This window comes from Hyla sarda, chromosome 2 (assembly GCF_029499605.1).
Source record: "Hyla sarda isolate aHylSar1 chromosome 2, aHylSar1.hap1, whole genome shotgun sequence".
In the NCBI taxonomy this organism is placed as follows: domain Eukaryota; kingdom Metazoa; phylum Chordata; class Amphibia; order Anura; family Hylidae; genus Hyla; species Hyla sarda.
Window position 1 is genome coordinate 353,604,420 of NC_079190.1, and position 19,428 is coordinate 353,623,847.

Consider the following 19,428-nt stretch of genomic DNA (forward strand, 5'->3'; position numbering starts at 1 on the left):
GACTAGCATGCATCATGTTCTAAAAATCCTCTACAGCAAAAGTCGCAGAAAAGTCGCACATATTTAGACTGCGACTTTCTGTGCGACAGGAAAAAACAGTCTAAATCGTTTGATAAATCTCCCCCATTGTATTTGTGAATCAATATATAATTTATTTGGAATGTCTATTTTCCTTATAAACAGAGAGCTTCAAAGTAAAAAAAAAAAAAAAAAATAGCTAAATTTTCAAATTTTTCATCAAATTGTAAAAATTTTTCACCAAGAAATGATACAAGTATGACAAAAATGTTCCACTGACATAAAGTAGAATATGTCTCGAAAAAATTATCTAGGAATCAGAATGAAAAGTAAAAGCATCCCAGAGTTATTAATGCTTAAGGTGACAGTGGTCAGATGTGAAAAAAATGCCCGGGTCCTTAAAGGGGTTCTCCGGTGCTTACACATCTTTTCCCCTATCTAAAGGATAGGGGATAAGATGCCTGATTGCGGGAGTCCCGCCGCTGGGAACCCCCGTGATCTTGCATGCGGCACCCCGTTTGTAATCAGTCCCCGGAGCATGTTCGCTCCGGGTCTGATTACAGGCGACCACCGGGCCGCCGGCGTTTGATGTCACGCCTCCGCCCCCGTGTGACGTCACGCTCTGCCCCTCAATGCAAACCTACGGGAGGGGGCGTGATAGCTGTCATGCCCCCTCCCGTAGGCTTGCATTGAGGGGTGGAGCGTAGCGTCACACGGGGGCGGAGGCGTGATGTCACACGCCGCCGGCCCGGTGGTCGCCTGTAATCAGACCTGGAGCGAACACGCTCCGGGGACTGATTACAAACGGGGTGCCGTAGGCAAGATCACGGGGGTCCCCAGCGGCGGGACTCCCGCGATCAGGCATCTTATCCCCTCTCCTTTGGAGAGGGGAAAAGATGTGTAAGCACCAGGGAACCCCTTTAAAGTGAAAATGTGCTGGGTCCTTAACCCCTTAACGACCACAGACGTAAATGTACGTCCTGGTTTGGCGGTACTTCCTGCACCAGGACGTACATTTACGTCCTGTGTATGACCGCGAGCATCGGAACTGTGCTTGCGTCATACACGGCAGGTTCCGGCTGCTAGCAGCTGCCAGGGATCCGCCGGTAATGGCCGACATCCGTGATCGCACGGATGTTCGCCATTAACCCCTCAGATGCCGTGATCAATACAGATCACGGCATCTGCGGCAGTGCGGTACTTTGAATGGATGATCGGATCGCCTGCAGCGCTGCCGTGGCGATCCGATCATCCAGCATGGCGGCCGGAGGTCCCCTCACCTGGCTCCGGCCGTCTCCCGGTGTCTTCTGCTCTGGTCTGAGATCGAGCAGACCAGAGCAGAAGATCACCCATAATACTGATCGGTGCTATGTCCTATACATAGCACTGCACAGTATTAGCAATCAAAGGATTGCTATAGATAGTCCCCTATGGAGACATAAAAAGTGTAGAAAAAAGGTGAAAATTTTAAAAATAAAAAGTAAAAAAAAGTGAAAAATTTTATTTAAAAAAATGAATAAAAAATTATCCATATCGCCCTATATACGGAAAGATGAAAAAGTTATAGGTGGTCAAAATAGGGCGATTTTAGATTACTGATTTTGTACAAAAAGTTTTAGATTTTTTTTAAGCGGTACAAAAATATATCTAGCCATGGATATCATTTTAATCGTATTGACCCAAAGAATAAAGAACACGTCATTTTTACCGTAAATTGTACAGTGTGAAAACAAAACCCTCCAAAATGCGCAAAATTGTGGTTTTCATTTAAATTTCCTCCCTAAAAATTTTTTTTTTGGGTTCGCCGTACATTTTATGGTAAATTGAGGGGTTTCATTACAAAGTACAATTGGTCACGCAAAAAACAAGCCCTTATATGGGTCTGTACATGGAAATATAAAAGAGTTATGGATTTTAGAAGTCGAGGAGGAAAAAACGAAAATGCAAAAATAAAATTGGCCTGGTCCTTGAGGTGAAAATGGGCTTGGACCTTAAAGGGTTAAGGTTGGATGGTTATACAGTAGGACTCTCTCCCTCTATATAACACGCTCCCACAGCTGCAGCCCCAGTGATGAGGAGGGAGGAAGGGACAGAAGTTTTACCTAAACTATTGTCTCCCCGTGTCAGCGGCCGCAGCTCCAGATGACAGGACGGCTGGAGGATGGATGAGGCCGCTCCCAGTCCTGTGTTCGCGGCCCAATCACCGGCGGCGGCTGACCGGAGCCAATCCGGGAGCTGTTTACATGGAGCGCGGCCGGGGCTCAGCCTTGTCCTGATTGTGGAGCTGGGAGGAAACCGCACCGGGTGCCCGTCTCACTGCGTCCTGCTCTACAACAAAGGAGGAGAAGTGTGAGTACGGGGGGCTGCGGCCGGAGTGATGGGGGGCTGCACGGGGGCTGGTGATGCTGGGGCCGGGGGATGGGCGGCCTCGCTGGCTGCTGCTCTCAGGTCTCAGGAGCGGGATGCCATCTATAGGGGAGACTGGTACATAGAGTGTGCCCGGAGGTGTATCTGTACTGGATGCCATCTATAGGGGAGACTGGTACATAGAGTGTGCCCGGAGGTGTATCTGTACTGGATGCCATCTATAGGGGAGACTGGTACATAGTGTGTGCCCGGAGGTGTATCTGTACTGGATGCCATCTATAGGGGAGACTGGTACATAGTGTGTGCCCGGAGGTGTATCTGTACTGGATGCCATCTATAGGGGAGACTGGTACATAGTGTGTGCCCGGAGGTGTATCTGTACTGGATGCCATCTATAGGAGAGACTGGTACATAGTGTGCCCGGAGGTGTATCTGTACTGGATGCCATCTATAGGGGAGACTGGTACATAGTGTGTGCCCGGAGGTGTATCTGTACTGGATGCCATCTATAGGGGAGACTGGTACATAGTGTGTGCCCGGAGGTGTATCTGTACTGGATGCCATCTATAGGAGAGACTGGTACATAGTGTGTGCCCGGAGGTGTATCTGTACTGGATGCCATCTATAGGAGAGACTGGTACATAGTGTGTGCCCGGAGGTGAATCTGTACTGGATGCCATCTATAGGGGAGACTGGTACATAGTGTGTGCCCGGAGGTGTATCTGTACTGGATGCCATCTATAGGGGAGACTGGTACATAGTGTGTGCCCGGAGGTGTATCTGTACTGGATGCCATCTATAGGGGAGACTGGTACATAGTGTGTGCCCGGAGGTGTATCTGTACTGGATGCCATCTATAGGGGAGACTGGTACATAGTGTGTGCCCGGAGGTGTATCTGTACTGGATGCCATCTATAGGGGAGACTGGTACATAGTGTGTGCCCGGAGGTGTATCTGTACTGGATGCCATCTATAGGGGAGACTGGTACATAGTGTGTGCTTGGAGGTGTATCTGTACTGGATGCCATCTATAGGGGAGACTGGTACATAGTGTGTGCCCGGAGGTGTATCTGTACTGGATGCCATCTATAGGGGAGACTGGTACATAGTGTGTGCCCGGAGGTGTATCTGTACTGGATGCCATCTATAGGGGAGACTGGTACATAGTGTGTGCCCGGAGGTGTATCTGTACTGGATGCCATCTATAGGAGAGACTGGTACATAGTGTGTGCCCGGAGGTGTATCTGTACTGGATGCCATCTATAGGGGAGACTGGTACATAGTGTGTGCCCGGAGGTGTATCTTTACTGGATGCCTCCTGGGCAGAGATGAGGGCATAGTGTGTGCCCGGAGGTGTATCTGTACTGGATGCCTCCTGGGCAGAGATGAGGGCATAGTGTGTGCCTGGGGTTGTATCTGTACTCGATGCCTCATGGGCAGAGATGGGGCATAGTGTGTGCCCGGAGGTGTATCTGTACTGGATGCCTCCTGGGCAGAGATGAGGGCATAGTGTGTGCCCGGGGTTGTATCTGTACTGGATGCCTCCTGGGGAGAGATGAGGGCATAGTGTGTGCCCGGGGTTGTATCTGTACTGGATGCCTCCTGGGCAGAGATGAGGGCATAGTGTGTGCCAGGAGGTGTATCTGTACTGGATGCCTCCTGGGCAGAGAATAGGGCATAGTGTGTGCCTGGGGGTGGATCTATACTGCTGGATGCCTCCTGGGCAGAGAATAGGGCATAGTGTGTGCCCGGAGGTGGATCTATACTGCTGGATGCCTTTTTATACAGGGAGTGTGTTTATATAGTTTGTGCCTGGGGGTACATATATACTGGATGCCTCCTGTGCAAAGATGGGGGCATGGTGTGTGCCAGGGTGCACATATATACAGCTGGATGCCTTTTATACAAGGTTGGTACTATACATAGTATGTACCATGGAGGACGTCTTTACTATTGATATTAGGTGCCTTTTATGCAGAGACTTGGTGCATAGTGTGTGCCAGGGTGTACTGCTGTGCCCGGAACTAGATTCTTCCCATGCAGGAATTGGTGTATAGTGTGTATCAGGGTGTACTGCTGTGCCCGGAACTAGATTCTTCCCATGCAGGAATTGGTGCATAGTGTGTGCCAGGGTGTACTGCTGTGCCCAGAACTAGATTCTTCCCATGCAGGAATTGGTGTATAGTGTGTGCCAGGGTGTACTGCTGTGCCCGGAACTAGATTCTTCCTATACAGGAATTGGTGCATAGTGTGTGCCAGGGTGTACTGCTGTGCCCGGAACTAGATTCTTCCCATACAGGAATTGGTGCATAGTGTGTGCCAGGGTGTACTGCTGTGCCCCGAACTAGATTCTTCCCATGCAGGAATTGGTGCATAGTGTGTGCCAGGGTGTACTGCTGTGCCCCGAACTAGATTCTTCCCATGCAGGAATTGGTGTATAGTGTGTGCCAGGGTGTACTGCTGTGCCCGGAGCTAGATTCTTCCCATGCAGGAATTGGTGTATAGTGTGTGCCAGGGTGTACTGCTGTGCCCGGAGCTAGATTCTTCCCATGCAGGAATTGGTGTATAGTGTGTGCCAGGGTGTACTGCTGTGCCCGGAACTAGATTCTTCCCATGCAGGAATTGGTGTATAGTGTGTATCAGGTTATACAGCTACGGGTGTTACTGCCGCCGGGTACTTTCTATATGGGGTGCTGTGTGCCAGGGTATAGCATAATACTGCTGCCTAATGCAGATGCGGTTGGATAGTCTGTCTACCAGTGTATACCCAAAAGCCGCTGATGCTTGAGTTTAATGCCACCTATGCAGAGTGATATGTGTGAGTACCAGGGTATATACTTCTGATGCTGAATGCCACTTATGCAGGGCACATGTGAGTGCTGGGTGCCAGGCTATAGAATGGTCCCTCACGCTGCAATATCTGGACGACTGGAACTGGAAATTATTGGAAATTTAGACTTTGACTCCACAGGAATATAGTAACCGGTTCTGAAACTCCCAAAATATCAACCTAAAAAAATCGCATCACTGGTGGATCACTTTGGCAGGGAAGATTTTGTAGCTCTAGACCAGTGGTCTTCAACCTGTGGACCTCCAGATGTTGCAAAACTACAACTCCCAGCATGCCCGGACAGCCGTTGTCTGTCCGGGCATGCTGGGAGTTGTAGTTTTGCAACATCTGGAGGTCCGCAGGTTGGAGACCACTGCTCTACTAGACCGCCAATCGCTTCAGTAATATGGTGCCCTGAAGTTACATCAGTGAAGTGCCCATGTGGATTGGGGGATCCCCCCCCCCATCATACACCCCAGTGATTGGCTTTTCAAGTGCAGTTGTGTGCATATTAGGTTGGGCCAGTTTATGAGATATAATTTCTTAAAATCCTCCCTTTTTCCTACCAACAGAGGATGTTTTTCACATTGAATTCTAGTGTCTTCATAGCGAAAATGTCCCGAAGTGTTACAGATGGGAAATAATGTCATGGACCACTTCTCAGCTGTTTATGCCAAAACACCAATATTTTGGCACCTAAACATCTTTTAGGGCTGCAGCTTACGATTATTTTTAATATCCATTAGTTGGCTGATTATTGATACGATTTAATGGTAAAAAATGCAAAATGACAAACAAATTGTTTTACTTTAAAAAATAAATAAATATATATATATGTGTATTTAACGCGGGGCGAGTTCACCACTCCTGGTGAGACGGAGCTTTCAAGGGCCACTAAGCACTCCGCGGGCATTCTGGGTAGGGGAATATGCAAAGCAGCTCATTACATCACCTTTTCAGGCGATGTTCCCTGGTATCAGCTTAGCTCCAGTTACGGAATATAAAAAACTGATCGGCATTAATGCCAAGCCAGACTTACTCCCCAAAAGGGAAGTTTCTACCCATCTGCAGACAGCTGTTTCGGGGCAAGAACCCCGAAACAGCTGTCTGCAGATGGGTAGAAACTTCCCTTTTGGGGAGTAGTCTGGCTTGGCATTAATGCCGATCAGTTTTTTATATTCCGTAACTGGAGCTAAGCTGATACCAGGGAACATCGCCTGAGAGGATGATGTAATGAGCTGCTTTGCATATATATATATATGTATGTATGTATATATATAATAATGTGTGTGTGTGTGTGTATATATGTATGTAAAGTAGGCTGTAGAGTGACACTTCGATGTAACCAAATGTTATGGAGCTGTCGCAACTCCATAATAACATTCGGTTTCATAGAAGAGATAGCTCTAGAGAACTGCTCCCCAATCGGAGGCTGTTGCTAAACTACAACTCCAAGCATTCCCTGACTTCCTCGGATTTCAGGGGTGCCAAGAGTTGTAGTTTTGAATCAGCTGGAGGTCCACGTACCACGTATTGGGACACTGCTTAACATGCTGCAGGAGGGGACTGCTGGGGGACTGCTTGTTACCTAGTATAAGGTTCCCAATACTTGTTGCATTAGAGTCCAGATACAGAGTAGTAACCGGGACATTTCTGGCACACGGGGAACTGATGCGCTGTGGCCATGCCTGGTACCCAATAAACTGATGCGCTGTGGCCATGCCTGGTACCCAATAAACTGATGTGCTGTGGCCATGCCTGGTTCCCAATAAACTGATGTGCTGTGGCCATGCCTGGTACCCAATAAACTGATGCGCTGTGGCCATGCCTGGTACCCAATAAACTGATGCGCTGTGGCCATACCTGGTACCCAATAAACTGATGCGCAGTGGCCATGCCTGGTACCCAATAAATTGATGTGCCTTTCAGGCCGATAGCCGATAACTTATACCGATATTCCGGTATAAGGTATCGGCTATTTCCCCCCCCCCCCCCCACGGCCCCGAAGAAGCCGCTGCAGATCATTGATTTAAATCAATGAACTGCAGCGGCTTTGGCTGTATCAGAGACCGCCGCTGCCGCCCGCTTCTCTCCCCCTGCCTGTCCGGGGGTCCTCCCAACCACCGCCGCTGCCCCCCAGCCATCCCCCCGCACCCCACCGCCGCTGCCCCATTGCCTCCCCGGTTTTATAATTACGTGTTCACGGGGTCTGAGGTCCACGCTACTTCTGGCTCCCGTCCTGAGCTGTCACTGTGCGCACTGACGGTAACGTCACGTTGAGGACGTCATTGCGCTGCGCAGTGCACAGCGTAACGCAGGATGCAGCAGGAGCCAGAAGTAGCACGGGCCCCAGACCCCGGGAACGGGTAATTATAAAACCGGGGATAGGGGAGGCAATGGGGGCGGAGTGCGGTGGGGGGGCGGGACATTATCGGCAAGGTAATTGCCGATACCGATAACGTCAAAGATCGTGAATATCGGCTGATAATATCGGCCAAACCGATAATCTGTCGATCCCTACTGTATACTACAGAGAAAGTTCTTTTCTTTTTGAATTTCCTTTGTCTTAGCATAGTGCTCTCTGCTGACACCTCTGTCCATATTAGGAACTTTTCAGAGCAGGATAGGTTTTCTATGGGGGATTTGCTCCTACTCTGGACAGTTCCTAAAATGGAAAGAGGTGTCAGCAGAGAGCACTGTGGTCAGGCAAAAAGGAAATTCGAAAAGAAAAGAACTTCCTGTGGAGCATATAACAGCTGATAAGTACTGGAAGGATTAAGTTTTATGAATAGGAGCAATTAAAAAATCTGTTTAACTTTCTGGCACCAGTTGATTTAGAATTTACAGTGAAGTACCCCTTTAAGATGGGAAACCCCCTTTAAAGGATCTGCTGCTAAGATGTTGATGCCAGCTACCACAGGAAATCTTTAGAGGAATCCATTTGTTCCAGAGAGAAGAGCCATTAGTAAACATGACATATGTACCTGCTGCTGCTACCAGTAATGGACGGCTGCTCTGCCCAGTAACGTAGTACCGAACAGTTTCCAGACATGAAAGTAAATTAGAATAGACTTGTGCTAGTCATATTTCAGAATAATATTTTCCAGTTGTTTCCTCTGCACAAAAAGCTTCTTCTTTTTATTTCTTTTTTTGGTCACACACATTTACTTGGGGGCCACTTGGTGTTTTCATGGGATTCTATGCTTTTTTTCCTTTATAAAAAATGAAAAGTCAAGCAGTATTATAACTTTCCATAATTTCCTACAAGAATGCCCTACAGCGATGCCCTCATGCCAGGCTGCTTACACTTGTTCAGCTGTTCTTTTGAGTGGTTTATATATAAATATAAAACATTGAATATGCTCATGTTCCCACTCACAATTTTGGGTCATTGTTTCACTCCCGAGTCTGTGCGCTTCAGCTTCACCTAACTCATTACTTAAATGTATGTCATATGTCGGGAAAGGGCTGACAAAAACCTAGGTGCCAGAATAAAAAAAAAAAAAAGAGAAAAGGTCTAGTACCTGGGATTTGTTGAGCCCCGCGCAAAGTGGTATATGTTAGTGAGTCCCCTGACGAATAACCCTGTCAGGCACAAAAACTCAGTGAGTCTGACTCCTGAATAGTAAATCTGTAGCATCATGGGGTCATATATCTACATACGGTGGTCACCCAGTTTGCCTTGTAACCGTTATGGCAACTGAACAATACCTTGACCTGGCGTCAATTTTTACACTATTTTTATAGTTGTTAGAATGTACTGATTGTTGTTCTCCCCCTATCCAGCATCTTGGACATGTTGTGTGCAGGAGGTCCTCTGTGCTGTTCCCTGTGCAGAAGCTTTTGTAGGGGAGAACATTTTGGACAAGATGTCTAGGATCTGGTCTGTTGTATTTGTGTGTTTCCATACCTCCAAACCCAATGATTAGGTGTCAGGGTAGAGCAGGGCGGTATGACCAAAAACGTGTATCACAGTATTTTTGTAACTTATGGCGGTTCCACGGTATAGAACTGTATTTCTTCCCCCCCCCCCCCCCCCAATCATGTTACCTGCCAGCGCTGTTCTGCCCCCCCCCCACCAAATCATGTGACCCGCCAGCGTTGTTCTGCTCCCCCCCCCCCAATTAATGATCAGCCCAGCGGGGTACTACTCACATATGTACCCGCAAGCACTACCCTCCTCCTCTTTGTTGGGGGCTGCCGGCGCTGGAACTCACTGTACGCCAGTGGTCTCCAACCTGCGGACCCCCAGATGTTGCAAAACTACATGCTGGGAGTTGTAGTTTTGCAACAGCTGGAGGTCCGCAGGTTGGAGACCACTGCTGTACGCTGTATCCCTATGCCCGAGCTGCAAAAGATAAAGAAAATAAACTTTAACTTGCCTACGTCGGCCTTACGCTGGGGACTGGAAGGTCGGACAGCTTTCAGCCTATCACCGGCCGCAGCGATGTCCCGCCCCGGCCAGTGATAGGCTGAGCCCACTGTCTTGTAAGAAGCCGGCTTCTTACATGATAGTGGGCTCAGCCTATCACTGGTCGGGAAATCGCTGTGGTCAGTGATAGGCTGACGGCTGTCTGACCTTCCAGTCCCCAGCTTAAGGCCGACGTAGGCAAGTTAAAGTTTATTTTCTTTATCTTTTGCAGCTCGGGCATAGGGATACAGCGTACAGCAGTGGTCTCCAACCTGCGGACCTCCAGCTGTTGCAAACCTACAACTCCCAGCATGCCCGGACAGCCAATGGCTGTCCGGGCATGCTGGGAGTTGTAGTTTTGCAACATCTGGAGGTCCGCAGGTTGGAGACCACTGGCGTACAGTGAGTTCCAGCGCTGGCGGCCCCCAACAAAGAGGAGGAGGGCAGTGCTTGCAGGTGACATCTGTGAGTAGTACCCCGCTGGGCTGATCATTAATTGGGGGGGGGGGGAGCAGAACAGCGCTGGCGGGTCACATGATTTGGTGAGAACAGCGCTGGCGGGTCACGTATGATTAGTTCCCTGATGTGGGGACAGCGATGCGCTGATAATTCATTCCCAAGGGGGAGGGGCCAAACCGGTATTACAGTATGGGAAACATTCATATCGTGCAGCCCAAAAATTTGGATATGAACCGGTATACCGCCCAGCCCTATGTCAGGGCATACAAATTCTGCGTGATTCAGTGCCTTTTTGCGAGTTTTCTTTGGTTACAGGTTGCTAGATTAATGACTATAAGACTTCACAACCAACTCTTCTGCTCCCGTAGGGATGTTTCGCCTGCAATGTAGATTAGAAGGCCTCTCTGTTGCCAGCATCCTCCTGTCAATCCAGACTTATTTGAGATGTTTTATACTTTATGGCAACAAAAATAGTATATTCTGAGTCATCTGAACGAAGCTGTTCTTCCTGTGAGTGACAGCTAGAAAACAGCCCGTTCCAGTGTTCAGAGCCGTGTTCTCACAACATGACTATTTCCAGCACCCGACTCCTCTTGTACCATCTGGCTTGCTACCAGAGAAAGGAAAACACATCCTACACATGTCTACATTGTACACCTTGATCTCTCTTATATATGGTAGCCATTCTGTTAGACCTGAACAGTAAGTACAAAGGTTACAACATATTTATGTTGTGCTCAGTGACCTAAAGTGCATACGTGACATCGGCATGTTCTGTGTTTCCTCCGTGTATCTTCTGTCCTGGGTAACGTTCATGTCCAGATGTGATCCTGAAAAGTAAGGGGCAACCTATGGGTAATGCTCACCAGCTGACATCTGCATTGACTTCAGTATGGCTGTTCTGTTTAATGGGAGACTTTAAATAGTCTCTAAAAAAGACAGGAAGATTGTTCTAGAAAAAGACCGGGCTAATATGGTCATGTTTTTATATCTATTTTACGATTGCAAGTTTAGGCCCAACTGCAGGTCTACAGATCCAAACAGCCAGGACTTGAGGCCAAAATACAAATGCAAAAATTCTGTCTATTACACTTTTTCAAAACCAGCCTAATGCCATGTTTACACAGTGTGAAAAATGGTTGCAAAAAAATGATGCCTTCCCCCCCCCCCCCAATAATGTTAAAATAAAATCTTTAAATAAAATATGCCTTTTTTTTTTAAATACAGTGTAAAGTATAGTCTAAGACTACCCCTGCTTTATTCTCAATGCTTTGCATTGCATTTACTAAGCCGGTTTTGAAGCGCTCAACCGTTCCTGCTGTGACCAGTTCCTGAGGTAGACTGATTCACAGTTCTTAAAGTAAAGAAGGCTTGTCGCCCCTGGAGACTAGATGATCTTTTTGCTATAGAGGGGGGGGGGGGGGGGGGTTGCCCCCTTGTTTTTAAGGGGGATTTGCCTGAAACAGTTCTGCCCTAAATTTTTGTATGGACCATTTATATACTTAAATAAGTTGATCATATACCTCTTCTCCTCAAGACCAAACACATTCTTTAAACCTTTCCTTATAGCAAAGATGTTCCATGCTGCTTATTAATTAAAGTTTTTTTTTCTTTTTGTAAAAAACATCTTATTCCCTATCCAAAGTATAGGGGATAAGATGTCTGATCGTGGGGGGCCCGCTGCTGGGACCCCCCGCGATCTCCCTGCAGCACCCGCATTCTATGCGGGGCTGCACCTCCAGTTTCGGAAACCTCCAGTTTCGGAAACCTCCAGGTTTCCGGGACTGGGGATTTGATGTCACGCCACGCCCCCTCCATTCATGTCTATAGGAGGGGGTGTGACGTGAATGGAAGGGGCGTGGTGTGACGTCATGTCCCCAGTCCTGGAGGTTTCTGAAACTGTAGACGCAGCCCTTCATAGAATGCCGGTGCTGCAGGGAGATCACGGGGGTCGCAGCAGCGGGCCCCCCACAATCAGATATATTATCCCCTATCCTTTGGATAGGCGATAAGATGGTTTTTGCCCGGAATACCCCTTTAAGGTGTACATCTCCTTGCATGTACCCTTTCCAGTTCCAGAATGTCCCTTTTAGGAACTGGTGCCCAAAACTAAACAGCATATTCCAGGTGAGGCCTTTACCAATGCTTTATAAAGCGGAAGTATTGTGTCCCTGTTTGAATACTTGACTCTTTTTGATACATGACAATATCCTGCCAGCCTTAGAAGCAGCTGCTTGATGTTGCTCACTGTTCTATAGTCTATGATTTGCTAGTGCACGCAGATCCTTCTCTATCAGTGACTTTACCCACCCTAAGACATGTGATACATGCAGATTATTAGTACCCATATGCATAACTTTACATTTATCCACATTGAACCTCATTTGCCAAGTAGATGCCAAAATACGCAGGGGGGCACTTACTATTGCTTTTATGCCGTTTTTGTGGCGACAAAAAGGGTGTAGTTGTGTGTTAAAGTGCAGCTGTCACCTTTGTACAGGTACGGAGGTGCAGTTACCATTACATAGAGCAGCGGGTGCTTTTACTCATATTCGCCTTGGTCTGAAATGGGAAAATTCTTACTTTATTCTGACGCTGGGCCACAGTCGGATGGGCCGGCCGACTCCCGCAGCAACACACCGCCTCCCCTCCTAGCATGGAGCGCTGCATGTTAGTCGTGCTGATCCTGCATGATTGACGTGCAGCGCTTCACACTAGGGGAGGGGCCGGCCCATCCGACTGTGGCCCAGCGTCAGAATAAAGTGAGAATTTTCCTTTACAGACTGTAGCGATTGTGAGTAAAAGCACCTGCTTTTACTTCACATTCTGCTCTATGTAATGCACCTCTGTACCTATACGGAGGTGACAGTTTTCCATTAATGTGCCTTTTTGTTGCACCTTTTCCATATATGCCCTTTTCTTTAAAACTGACTGAAATCAAGCTGTGGGCACTTTCCAAAGTGGCAGATATTATTTGCGCCTTTTGGTAAAAGGATGCATCGACCTTAAACAAGCCACACATTAATTCCATGTTGCGTCAACCTTTTCATTGTGGTTGGAGATAGAGAAAGCTAAGGTATAATTCAAAAGGTGCCATATTTATTAACTTGTTAAGGATGAATGGCGTAGACGTACGCCCTTGCCTCCTGGTACTTTAGGACCAAGGGCGTACCTGTACGCCCTGGATCCTAAAACCGCTTTGAATACTATAAGTAGCCTCACACTGCTCATGCCAGGCAGCGCCACTCCCTAAAGTGAAAGATGTGGGCAGATCAATAGAGCTCATGGAACCCCCGCGACGTGATCATGGGGGTTTCCCGGAGCCAAAATGGTGGAGGAGGGTCCCCTTACCTGCCTCCTGCTGCCCAATCACAGATTCAATGATGTAGCCAGGCTAGCTCTGCGGATAGCCGATCACACTATAATATGGAAAAAGGAAACGGAAGTCGTAACTCGGCTCACTCATCAGTCTGAACGGTGGTTAACGGACATCCACAGTACATGCAGTGCTGGAGCTCAGACGGAGCGGGCCGCTTCCCGTGTCTAGTAGCAAGAAAAGGAGTGGTGGTCCAGTGGTGGAGAGCTGGACCACTACTCCTTTTTTTTTTTTGCTACTACACACTGTATCATGCCATCTCCTAGGCATAGCATTACACTGTAAATGCAAACTAATGATTGCCTATGAAAGTCCCCTATGGGGACTTAAAAAGTGAAAAATGTATTTTTAAAAAAGGTTCTAACCCCCCCCCCCCCCCCCTATCAAAAATCAAATCCCTCCTTTCCCATTTAACAAAAAAGGAAAAAAAAACTATTAAAATATATAATGTTGATGATCCCGCATGGTAAATGGCGTAAACATAAAAAAAAAATACCAAACACAGAAAATGCACATCATATGTTAATCACGTCATATGTTGGAAAATGAGTAATAAAAAGTGATTGAAAGTCACATAAAAACTAAAATGATACCGATAAATACTACAGATCACGGTCCAAAAAATGAGCCCTTGTACGTCCCTGTATACGGAAAAACAAAGTGTTAGGGGTCCGAAATTTTTATTTTATGCATACCAATTTTGTTTAAAAAAAATAAGCATTTTTGTTTATTGTAATACAATAATAGAAAAACCTATATAAATTGGGTATCGTTTTTTAAATAGCATTGACCTACAGAATAGAGATATTGTATCATTTTTACCATAAAGTGCACTGTGTAAAATGTTTAGCTGACTATGAATTTGCATTAAAGGGGTACTCCACTGGAAGAAATTTTTTTAAAATAAGCTGATGACAGTTAAACAGATTTGTAAATTACTTCTATTAAAAAATCTTAATTTATAATCTTCTGTATTCTCCGCACTTTGTCTGGCCACAGTGCTCTTTGCTGACTCCTCTGTGTATTTTAGGAACTGTTCAGAGCAGGAGAGGTTTGCTATGGGGATTTGTTCCTATTCTAGACAGTACATAAAATGGACAGAGGTGTCCGCAGAGAGCACTGTGGTCAGACAGAAAGGAAATTCAAAAAGAAAAGAACTTCCTGCGGAGCATTCAGAAGCTTATAACTACTAGAAGGATTAAGATTTTTTTTAATAGAAGTAATTTACAAATCTGTTAAACTTTCTGGCACCAGTTGATTTAAAAACCTTTTTTCTTTCCAGCGGAGTACCCCTTTAAACGGGTGCTTTGCCCCTAGACATCTTATCCCCTATCCAAAGGATAGGGGATAAGATGTCAGATCGCCGGGGTCCCGCTGCTGGGGATCCCGGGGATCGCTGCTGCAGCATCCCACTATCATTACTGCGCAGAGCGAGATCGCTCTGCACGTAATGACGGGCAATACAGGGGCCGGAGCATCGTTACGGAGACGTCACGGCCCGCCCCCGTCAATGCAAGTCTATGGGAGGGGGCGTGTCGGTCGTCACTCCCCCTGCCATAGACTTGCATTGACGGGGGCGGGCCGTGATGTCATGAGGGGAGGAGGCATGACGTCACGCTGCTCCGGCCCCTGTATTGCCCATCATTACGCACAGAGCAAACTCGCTCTGTGCAGTAGTGATGGCGGGGTGCCGCAGCGGCGATCCCCGGGGTCCCCAGCAGCGGGACCGCAGCGATCTAACATCTTATCCCCTATCCTTATGGATAGGGGATAAGATGCCAGGGGCGGAGTACCCCTTTAAGGGATTGAGAGAGAGATTGAACAGCCAAATAAGCATATGGCCAATCCTATTATGATAATATGAACCTGTCAGCATAGTGCAGGAAGTGTTGTCATGAGGATACAGATTGAGAAGAATTTTTTTCCTCCTTTTGGGATGAAGATATATTAAATAGCCTTTCCCATTTAATACAGATTACTTGGTAGTTATGCTGTACTTTCGTCATCATGTATTTAGACATCTATATTCATTGCTGGCCCAAGGGGCAAAACAGCATATGTTTGGCCTAATGACAGGATTATCCTAAATGATACTTAATTCTTTTCTGAGTCATTTTCCCTGAGGTTTTACTGCCTTCTTTCCATTCCATGTCTGGTCTTTGGTTCAGATTCTTGAAGTCACTTTCACACATTAAAGGGGTACTCTCTTACAAATTTTTTTATCCTATATGCCCGCTATGCCACCATTAAAACAATAAATGCAAACTGGCCTTCCGCCACTCCACCAGGAATTGTCCATAGTCCTCTGGCCCATGCCTTCCTCCTGGTTTTGGGGCTGACACGTCCTACTGAGTTCATCTTATTGCCAGCCGTAGAGATGTCCTGCTTCGGTCAGTCAAAGGTTGAGCAGTAGTTTGAAGTAACAGCCCCTGTGCCACATGAAGAAGGCCGAGTCTGTTATATGACATTGTCACTCAGCCTATCTCCGGTCAATGCAGGACATTGCTGTGGCCAGCAATAAGATGAACGCAGAGTGGCGTATCAGGCTCCAGAACCAAGAGGCAGTCCCGTGCCAGAGGGCGTGAGACTGATATTTGGGACATAAGGAGGCATTTATTAAAGGTGGTGTAGGTGAACAATTGTTCTACACCTTTAAATTGTGTGGTGGTAATGTGTACCTGCACCAAATTTATCAAATGCTCGCATGTCATGTGATGAATAAGGTGATATAGTGCTAGTACACATGTTTTTTGAGATTACACTCCTAATTGTATGATCCCTCCTTTGAGAATTTTTACAAATACTATCCACAGCCAGTTTTGAAAGTCAGGTTTTGGTTGAAGTAGATTTGCGACAAAGCACGTGCCTGCGCCAACATTTGCACATGATCGTTATTTTGCAACTGAGTGGTCATAAATTTATGTGTAACTGAAAAATTTACAGGAAAAAGATACAATGCTGGGAATTGTAGTTTTGCAGCAGCTGGAGACAAACCGGTTGGGAAACACTATGCTAGATCAATAATCATGTCAAGTTTGGATCTGCCCATATACAGTGGGCCAAGTATTTTGTAAGCCACCAATTGTGTAAGCTCTCCCACTTAAAAATATGAGAGGCCTGTAATTTTCATCATAGGTATACCTCAACTATGAGAGACTTAATGAGAAAAAAAATCCATAAAATCACATTGTCTGATTTTTTTTAAGAATTTATTTGCAAATTATGGTGGAAAAAATATTTGGTCACCTAAAAACAAGCAAGATTTCTGGCTCTCACAGACCTGTAACTTTAAGAGTCTCCTCTGTCCTCCACTGATTACATGTATAAATGGCACCTGTTTGAACTTGTTATCAGTATAAAAGACACATGGCCACAACCACAGTCACCGTCCAAACTCCACTATTCCCAAGACCAAAGAGCTGTCGAAGGACACCAGAAACAAAATTGTAGACCTGCTCCAGGCTGGGAAGACTGAATCTGCAATAGATAAGCAGCTTGGTGTGAAGAATTCAACTTTGGGAGCAATTGACCACTGATAATCTCCCTCAATCTCCCTCTATCTGGGGCTCCATGCAGGATCTCACCCCGTGGTATCAAAATGATCACAATTACAGTGAGCAAAAATCTCAGAACCACACGGGGGACCTAGTGAATGACCTGTAAAGAGCTGGGACCAAAGTTACAAAGGCTACCATCAGTAACACACTACTCTGCCAGGGACTCAATTAATGCAGTGTTAGACGTGTCCCCCTGCTTAAGCCAGTACATGTCCAGGCCTGTCTGAAGTTTGCTAGAGAGCATTTGTATGACTGAGAAGAGAATTGGGAGAACGTCATATGGTCAGAAGAAACCAAAGTAGAACTTTTTGGTAAAAACTCAACTCGTCATGCTTGTAGGAGAAAGAATGCTGAGTTGCTTCCAACGAACACCATACCTACTGTGAAGTATGGGGTGGAAACATCATGCTTTTGGCTCTTATTCTGCTAAGGGACCAGGACGACTGAACCGTGTAAAGGAAAGAATGAATGGGGCCATGAAGTGAGATTTTGAGTGAAAACCACCTTCCATCAGCAAGGGCATTGAAGATTAAACATGGCTGGATATTTAAGCCTAACCAGTCTCCAGATCTCGCCCCCTTTTTGAAAACCTTTTGGAGGGTGTTAAAAGTCAGTGTTGTCCAGCGACCGCCCCAAAACATCACTGCTCTAGAGGAGATCTGCATGGAGGAATGGGCCAAAATACCAGCAACACTATGTGAAAATCTTGTGAAGACTTACAGAAAACGTTTGACCTCTGTCATTGCCAACAAAGGGTATATAACAAAGTATTGAGATGAACTTTTGTTATTGACCAAATACTTATATTCCATCATAATTTGCAAATTCTTTAAAAATCAGACTGATCAGAAAATGTGATTTTTATGGATTTTTTTTTCTCATTATGTCTCTCATAGATGAGGTATACCTATGATGAAAATTACAGGCCTCTCATCTTTTTAAGTGGGAAAACTTGCACAAACGGTGGCTGACTAAATACTTTTGTTGCCCCACTATATCTGTGAGCTTGGCAACTGAGCAACAGTGCTCAAAAAGTTCTGTACTATTAGTATATCCTCGAAATGGGTGATCTATAGCTATCTTTTGTGGGGTAACCTTGTTACGCCTAAGATCTTTAGACTAAAGATGGGGCTATGATTGGTAAAGATGCCTTTTACTACCTATGCATCCTGTATTTCCATCCCACATATTTTGGTGTAGTGTATACCAGTGTTCGTGTAGCATTGTGCCTATAGAGGCCGGCTTCTGTAGCTAATTTCCAGGCAATTATGGCTATCTGATTGAATCCGTATGGTACAGGCTATATTTAGTCATGAATGGAGCTCTGCCTGTTTATTTTCCTTAAATTCCTCACTGACCTAGAGTCATAGGGCTGAAATTTCCATTATGCGTACAAAGAATGAATAGGGCATCTCATGGTTGGAAAGCTGTTACATTTCTCCCACGTTTATTAGAAATTACACATTTTGAGTACTAGCCTCACAGTCCTTTGATTTAGAATTGAGAGAACAGTGTGTGTATGTGATATACAATATATATATATATATATATATATATATATATATATATATATATATATATATATATATATTGTATATGTCATACGTATTCTGTATATCCTTTCCTTTAACATAAGAATGTGTTTTTTTTTTTTTTTTTTTTTTTTTCCCCCCCATCAATTAACTTAAAGGTGGTAGTAGTAGTAAACTAATAGGTCTTGTGCACATGAAAGAAAATGACGAGAAAAATTGAAAGCAGAATTTGGCACAGAATGTGGCAGGTATGGCGAAGAAATACAAAGTCCTATTGCCTTAAGTAGGATGTTTCCTTGCCGAATCCCCCTCAAGAGTTGACGTGTAACTTCTGTCGGAATTCAGATCAGCTTCAGAAATGTACGATATATGCTGAATATGTTTGTGTAAATCCCATTGAAATCAACAGAAGTTGGATACCAGGCGGAATCTATGCTGAACTTAAAGGGGTACTGAAAAACTTTATTTATTTATTTTTTTTTTTAAATCAACTGGTACCCGAAAGTTAAACAGATTTGTAAATTACTTCTATTTAAAAATCTTAATCCTGCCAGTACTTATTAGCTGCTGAATACTACAGAGGAAATTATTTTCTTTTTGGAACACATGCTCTCTGCTGACATCTCTGTCCATTTTAAGAACTGTCCAGAGTAGGAGAAAAAAAAACCATAGCAAACATATGATGCTCTGGACAGTTCCTAAAATGGACAGAGATGTCAGCAGAGAGCTCTGTGTTCCAAAAAGAAAAGAATTCCCTCTGTAGTATTAATCAGCTAATAAGTACTGGAAGGATTAAGATTTTTTTAATAGAAGTAATTTACAAATCTGTTTAACTTTCTGGCAACAGTTGATTTAATTTTTTTTCCCACGGGGTACCC

General features: G+C 45.6%; 1 protein-coding gene across 1 annotated transcript in view; it reads left to right on the plus strand.

Annotated features, from left to right (window-relative positions):
- The first annotated feature begins 2,066 nt into the window (after positions 1-2,066).
- The window catches only part of CTTNBP2NL (CTTNBP2 N-terminal like), an 80,515-nt gene continuing 63,153 nt past the window's right edge, over positions 2,067-19,428 (plus strand). Inside the window, exon 1 of the mRNA XM_056558282.1 lies at positions 2,067-2,367. The gene's annotated coding sequence lies outside the window, so the exon portion shown is untranslated. The remainder of the gene's footprint in view (positions 2,368-19,428) is intronic.